We start from the raw sequence: 8327 nt of genomic DNA on the forward strand, positions 1-8327 counted from the left end.
TCCCTCAGCCCTGAAAAATGTGAATTCCTGATGACTGAAGGGACTGTGTTAGGTCATACCATTTCTCGCCAAGGATTACAGGTGGATCCTAACAAAATTGCTCTCATAAAAAAGGTTCCACCTCCTCAGAAGGTAAGAGATGTTCGGAGTTTCTTAGGCTTAGTGGGATATTATAGAAGATTCATTAAATACTTCAGTAAGCTAGCCTTGCCATTGTTTGACCTCTTAGCAAAAGATGTTGAGTTTAAATGGACTGACGACTGTCAGAGGGCTCTGAATGAGTTAAAGGATAAGTTGGTGTCTGCCCCGATCTTAAGAGGTCCAAATTGGGCCCTACCTTTCCACATCCACACTGATGCCTCGAACAAAGCCATAGGGGCAGCCTTAGGACAAGTCGAGGAAAAAATTCCATATGCCATATACTTTGTCAGCAAAAACTTATCCAAGGCAGAATTGAATTATACTGTAACTGAGAAGGAGTTCCTGGCCGTGTTCCATTCCCTGAACAAGTTCCGACACTACATCACTAGCTATCAAACATTTGTACATACTGATCATGCTGCAATTAGATATTTAATGAATGAACCTGACAAACCAGGTAAAGAAAAAGTTGTTGTTGACTTCTTGTCTAGATTGGATTTACCTGGAGGTGAAGAAGGAACAGTGGATGACTAGATGCCAGATGAACATCTGTTTGCTATCTCAATACTCTCTCCCTGGTTTGTTGATATAGCAAACTACCTGGTCTCAGCACAGTTCCCTCCGCATCTATCCTCAAAGGAGAAGAGCAGAATCGTGAGGAAGAGTGCCTCATTCACTTGGATCGGGGGCAACCTGTTCAAACTTGGCCCCGATCAGATCTTAAGGCATTGTGTAAGGGAGGAGGAAGTCTTTGACATCCTCCTAACCTGTCACGATGGGCCGTGTGGAGGACATTTTGCAGCCAAGAGGACTACCTTCAAAATTCTACAGGAAGGCTACTAATGGTTCACTCTTCATCAAGATGTTAGAAGATATATCAGCCAATGTGACCGATGCCAAAGGATGGGGAAACTGACTCCAAGGGACGAAATGCCTCTCCAACCTCAAGTGACTCTTGAGCCATTTGAGAAGTGGGGTATGGATTTTGTGGGTCCTATCAACCCTCCTTCAAGGCAAAGGTCTTACATCATTGTGTGCACAGACTATCTGACAAAGTGGGCGAAACCAAGGCAATCAAAGCAGCAACAAAAGAAAAGGTGGCGGAATTTTTAAGAGAAAACATCTTCTAAAAATTTGGCTACCCAAGAGAGTTAGTCATCGATCAAGGAAGCCAGTTCACCTCCAACGTAATTGAAGACTTGCTCGCTCATCACAAGATCAAGCATCAGACTTCCACCCCATATCATCCTCAAGCAAATGGGCAGGTGGAAGTCACCAATAGAGCATTAGAAGGGATTTTGACTAAGGTGGTGAGTAGCAGCAGAAAGGATTGGACAGATCACCTGGTTGAGGCCACTTGGGCCTACAACACCACTTGGAAAACCACAACCAATTTCACACCGTATGAGCTGGCCTATGGGAAGAGAGCTTTGTTGTCAATCGAGTTTGAGTACAACACATTGAGGATGGTAGCTCAGCTCGACCTAGATCTCAGCCATGCTCAACAAGAAAGGTTATTGCAGCTGAATGGGTTAGATGAACACTGAATGCAGGCCCTCCTCCACTCAGAAGTGGTTCAGCTTCAGAGGAAGATATGGCATGACCGACAACTAAATGACAAACAATTCCAATCGAGAGATTGGGGGCTGCTGTATGATTCCAGACATAACGATTTCAAGGGGAAGATGAGGACAAGATGGTTAGGACCATATGTAGTGGAGAAGTGTAATGACAATGGTTTTGTCCTTATCTAGACCATTGATGAAGAAGCCCTCCCCATGCTCGTCAATGGGCATCGACTAAAGATCTACAGGAAACCTCTTTCGAGGCAAGAGTTCATCAAAACTGTGGAAAAATCAGTGCTGGTCATAGAGAAGGGTTCTGCCTCTGTTTTGGGCACACCCTAAGCATCATTATACATTAAAAAAACAGGAAAAATGAAATAAAAAAGATCCTTGGGTGAAAACCTTTCTGAGGCGCCCAAGGCAGATGGTAGGGGTGAAAACCTCATTGAGGCGCCCTGACTGTCTCTCTGAAAAAGAATTGGAATAAAAAGATCCTTGGGTGAAAACCTCTCTGAGGCGCCCAAGGTAGATAGTAGGGGTGAAAACCTCATTGAGGCACCCCTGCTGTCTCTTAAAAAAAAAAAAAAAAAAGGAGAAAAAAAACAAAAAGAAAGGAAAAGAACAAATAAGAAGGAAGAAACAGAGAAAAAAAACAAGTTTAATCTCTGGAAATGGTTGCAGGTTGCAAGAACACAATGCAAAAAGGAGGCCTCTCAACTCAAGGACAAGGGTCCCTACCAAGCTACCAGGCAACCTCACATACACTCCCTCCATGAACACTCATTTTTTCCAAGGTTTGGACACAATCTAGTCATGGTTTAGCATTCTACAGGAAGCTACAGGACTTTCTATAGGAAGTTCTGTATTTCTACAGGAAACATCATGTAGAGCCTTTGGGCGGGCCAGGATCGATTATGAAGAATAATTTGAAGCTTGAAGCCTATTGAGGAGGCATGCAACCACTCTTTTCTTCCATCCTCCACTTGTTTCAGCTCCTTTCACCACCTTTGCTGCCGTATGGTCGAATATACCTGCACAGTCATACCAGAACTTTGTTTTCTCAGATAAAAATTTTTGTTTAGGAAACAAAGCATGCAGAGGCTTGCACACTTTACTTGTCAAGGCGATCTCAGGACCCTGCACCTTGAACACGACTCAATGATCTCGGCATGCACCCCAGGAGGAGAAACGGCTATAGGATGTCCTACAAGAATCCTGTAGCAGCTGATCCGGCTGGAGCACATACCATGGAGACACCAGCAGCTCATGAAGCCGGTGCATGAAGCATACACCACCAGGAAATCAGGTCTCAAGGTCTCGTAGCCAGTAGCTGCCAATGAAGAGGAGCTCCAGCACCCGTACACGAAGCGACAACAAGCATATCTAGCATTCCTCGTCTTGAAGCGTGAAAAAACCCACGTCCACGGCCGCACAGGTAAGTGCCTAACCTTATTTCGTCAAATTACATAAGCTATACTCTAAATGTGCATGACTATGAGAATGAACGGATTGAACAAGTCGGGTAGCCATTCAACTAGCCACCACAACCAGTCCGACGGCCTCGTAGGATCCAAATGGGCATGGCTATGTTGAAAAGACGAGCAATTGACACGTGGGAAGCGTCCAGTCGGAGAGAAGCGGTAGTATAATAGGAATGGCAGCGGTGAATGCAGAGGGAAGAATTCAGCGGTCAGGGACATGCTGCGGAATGATGGCTGTGACGTCGACCAACGGATCGACTGGGACAGCTCACCCTCGCGCCATGAATTCCGCAGCAATTCAAAATCGGTCGGCTGAATCACCTATGATACACTGCAGTCATTTACTCACAACCATTTTGCAGCCGAGTACATGTCCTCAATCCTCTGCAAGTTGTTAGCCTAAGTTCTCAGCCTGTTCCAACATCCTGTTGCTGCTCAGAAAGTCCAGAACCACTGTAACGTTCTCTAGAAGCTGTGCACGATTTCTACAGGAAGCTGCGCTACAGGAAGCCCGACATTACGGAGAAGCTTGGACTATTCACGTCGAGGATGGCAATTCTCAGTGAGGTAGGCCTGGACATAACTTTCCCATGCAAATAATTCAAAAGGTGGTGAATTCGAAGTGTTGAGAGGGTAGGAAAATGTGAATAAAGTCTGTCTATGAATTCAAAAGCCGTTTTCTTATCGCTACATGAAATTGTCTTCGTAGTCTGCATGCGAGATTTTCTCCAGGGGTTGAATTAAAATCCCTCCTGTAGAAAAAATTGAGCCACTGTCAAGGCTCACCAGTGGAATATTGTGAATTTTATATGACTGTGTGCATAACGGAGACGTAGCTCTGCGCTTTGTGTAGAAAAATCCCGAAGCTCTCCTTCTGTACACGAGCAGGAAAGTTCAAAACAACAAAAACAGGTTTTTTACCATGCCGGGAGGGTTCATTAGAAAAGAGCCTTCGGACTCCAAGAAATTACGAGAAATCCCTGAGGTGGTGGACTTGTTTTCCCCTGCACACTGGATGTCATTCTGTGACAAGCTTCAAGGTCACAATGACAAAATTACAGAAGAATTCCTAAGGTCCTTGAAGCCGAAGTCAAAGACATTGGCTGTTGTCAACTTCAGAGGATTGACCTTCAGACTCACCCCACATCTCATTAGTAGAGTAACTGATCTACCGATGGGGGTACCCTGGGATAAGGAGGAGAGAAAATTGGGTCAGAAAGCTAAAAAAGAGTTCTTCTTGCCAGAGGAACAATTTTCAGAGGACAAGAATGGAGTTCGAAGAACTAGCCTACAACTGTTCTGGAGTGAAGTCAGCCTCAAAATTATGAAGTATATTACGTGTGAGGGGCGATTTAGCATTGTGTATGGCTATCATTTCCGGTTGCTCACAGAACTCAGGCACCAAATGGACCTACCCTCCGAACAAAAATTGAGCATTCCTTACTTCCTCATGCAATCCATGATTGAGTGTGCCACCAAACTGAGAGAGGGGACACTAGACCAGCTAGCGCATCATGGGCTTATCAAGCTCCTCGTGGAAGATGCACTCCACACTTACACTGTCCCTCTCTCCTGGGAAATTTTTCAGAATATGTCTAAAGATGATGACATCCGAATTTTGGCCGAGGAGCTCACTTCCTCCAGCAGCGAGGAGAAGGAGCACACTTAGGCAGAGAAGAAAGCTAAAGGACAAGAAACCCCGGGCAAAACACCAAAGAAATAACAGAAAGGAACACAAGAAAAAGGCCAAACTGCCAAGACAGGGGGTGGTAAAATTACACCAACACCCAGGGAGAAGAGACTACAGAGCAGGGTAGAAAGGACTGAGAAAGTCCAAGCCAGTGAGGGCACCCCTAAGGCAGCCTCAGCCAAGCTAAAGGAAAAAGCACCCTCAGCCAAGCAGGCTAAAACGGTGCCATTCACTTCTACAGAAAACCAAAAGGCTATTTCTACAGGAAGTTTAAAAACAGCTTCTACAGGAAGCCAGAAACCAGCCACTACAGGACTTTCTACAGGAAGTCCGGAAAAAGGACAGCAGAAGGAGAAATTGGCCGAAATATTAGCTAGGGAGGCAGCAGCTGTGCTGGCCACCCTAAGTACCTGTCCCAAGCCAAAGGAAAAATGAAAGAGGGAGACTCCTCTGTATTTTAAAGCAAGAAGGAGTGTGAGAATTAAGACTGGCAGACCCCAGCCTCCATCAAAAGAGCCAATCACAATTGTGGATACCCCTACCACACCAAGGGATAGGTCCCCCTCCAAGACATCCATTACTTATGAGTGGGGGAGCCCGAAAACATCCTCATGGAGGGAAAGGATGGAGAAATTGAACCCGAAAGCCTCTCTACAGGATGCCGAGGCAGTTCTATAGGAAACTTTGGCTAGGCTGAAGGAAACTGAGCAGATGGAGGAAAGAGCAGCTAAGTCACCACAGGAGGAGGAGAAGACCGAGGTCATCGTGGAACCAAGCCCCCAGCCCAGCCTGGGCTCTTATTATAACTTCTTGGAGGCCGGAAAAATTATTCCTCAAAAATTCACAGTGCCACTGTTTCTAGCACTAGAGGAAGAAAGAGTACGAACCCACACTTGGATGAGGATCGCTAAATCCAAAGGGGTAGTAGATATAGGGCTCTAGAGGAAAGGCTCAAGGAAACACAAAGGGAGTTGGCAAGAGTACAGCATGTGGAAAGCTCCCAACAGGCCAAGTTAAGAGAAGAGAATGAGCTGCTTAGACAACAGCTACAGCTACAGGGACAGAGGAGAGAAGAGGACACAATAACCAAGGACACCACAGCAGAACCTCAAAAAAAAGAAGGAATGCAAGCTGATCTTGAGGAACTAAACCGACAACTACAGGAAAGGGAATTTTAGGCAGGCATAGAGATACAATCTCTAAAACAGCAGATGCAAGAAAAGGAGGCACAACTGGCCTGCATGGCTAGTTGGGAAATGGACGCTCTGCAATGCAGGCAGCCGACCAAATCCTATGGCCTATACCTTAGGGATCAGTGGCTGCAATTCCAAATTAACACATTGGGACAGAGGGGTATCTCCAAAATCCAAAACCCCCAGCAGTTCATGGATTTATGTAACAACAGTTCATTAGAAGACAAGGCCAAGCTATCAAAGTTCTACCTTCATAATTTGGCCCTTCCAAATGTAACCTCATGGGACCCCAACACAGCAATAGGGGATATGCAGCTGATGGCATTGACCTCATGGTTAAACCACAAAGAAAAGAGAGCAACAGAGGTCAAAAATGTCATGAATCGAGAACTACATGAACCGCTGCTGATTAGAGCAGATCCAGGGGACCCCACAGCATTAATATCAGCCCACTAGCACCTAGCAACCAACTTTCAGGCTTTAGTAGAGTACATGGATCGGCAGGCTCATGCCATAGCACACTTCGAGGATATGGAGCGATTATTAGGGGGCAATTGTGTTCATGCTTGCATCCGTAGGTGGAACACATTGTCCTACAGCCTCAAAATAAGGGAATATCATACTCCAACTAGAATGAGGGAGGCCTTGGCACGAGTGCCTCTCTACAAGAAGTCTATGTAGAACCTCTAGGCCAGCTGGATCGACCTCAAGCTAAGTCCACCTTTGCTTTTGGGATTGTTAGAAGGAAGCATAGAAGAAGAAGAGCATAAGCAGTGGGAAGAGGTGGAAAGGAAGGCCGGATTCCATGACAGTGAGGAGGATACTACTTCAAAAGCCTGGGATGTGAGGGTGGCGATTAAAGCAATGAAAGACAAGGAGCTGGACTAGTTGCTCAGAGGATGAGCAACCCTTTTAGCAGGGGGGTGATGATGAGCCCAAAATTTGGTAACTTGTTGGGCTCATTTGGCCTAATTATCCTTGTTCATTCCTTCATTTTTCATAGCTTATGCATTATTTTTCAGTATGTTTATGTCATTTGTACGAATAAGGGTAGTCACTCTTCCTAGGTGGCTAACACATGCTCATTTCAGGTTTTTTGACACATGTTGGAGCAAAACTGAGAAATCATGGGCTAGAAGACAGCCAAGCTTGGGGTGAGGATTCGTATGGGGGCTGTCTATTGCATTAAATAGCCTTCCTTGAGATCTTCACCCCTAACTCCGAGTTCCAAAGGCCACCAAAACCAGATCTAGAAGGCAGCCAAGCAGATTTTGGAAGGAGCTGTCTACTCACAGTTTGGGCAGCCAAGTTGTTGTTGGGAAAAGTGTCTACTCAGAACGCCTCTATCACACTAAGGTGTGACAGTTCCTTAGCAACAAACAAGGAAAACTACTTTCGTATTCTTCTTTATGAACTGTAAATGAAGAGGAATAGGATGAACTAACCTGTGTCTTGCGCTAGTCCTTTGATCCAATCTCTCTCCTCTTTGACAGCTTCCAGCTACCTGCTCCTTCACTTGCCCAGCTTCACCAAGTTCCTGCAAGATCACAGAAGAGGAAAACTACACAAAGACATGGATTTACATTCATAAATAGCTTAGCATCAGATTTAAGCTAAACATGCAAATATAACAAAACATCATTGATACACAAGCATGTAGGAGAAACTCAAATAGTTTTATTGATATAACAAGAAGGTCCAGGAAGAGTTACAACCGATGATTCGTGATCCAGCATCAACCCCCCAGCAAAGGAATCCCCTCTTCACCTCCAGCAAAGCATAAATCACCCAATGCACTGATCTCTATCTCAAAACCAACAGAAATTCTCTGCAAAGTACAAAGTTCCAGCCTCTGGATCTCTGGGATGAGGGATACATATATAGATGTATGCAAAGAGGATGAGTCAGCTTATGATTTGACTTGTGGCTTCTCTCTGTCAGTTCTTGCTTCCACTTGGAGACTGAGAGCCTCTTACTCATCCTTGGTCGAATTCAGTGAGGCAAGTGTCATTGGGGAAGATTCTGGAAGCTTCCATTGTCTGTCCACCTTGCGGAATGACACTTCCATTTGTCATTTCCCGCTCAGCGCACCCTGGTAGTGCATTTAGGTGCGTTGCAATGCACCTAGCTAGTGTACTGGGGTGCTATGCAACGCAGCTAGCTAGTGGAGCAACTGAAATGATCCTGATTTGACTGATTCTGAGCAGTTTCTGGTGGAGAACTTCTGGGAGAAGCTGTAATTGGTTGACCTTGTTCC

Source organism: Pinus tabuliformis, chromosome X, assembly GCF_031772625.1.
Source record: "Pinus tabuliformis cultivar Carrire ecotype Pingquan chromosome X, CPIR1, whole genome shotgun sequence".
NCBI lineage: Eukaryota > Viridiplantae > Streptophyta > Pinopsida > Pinales > Pinaceae > Pinus > Pinus tabuliformis.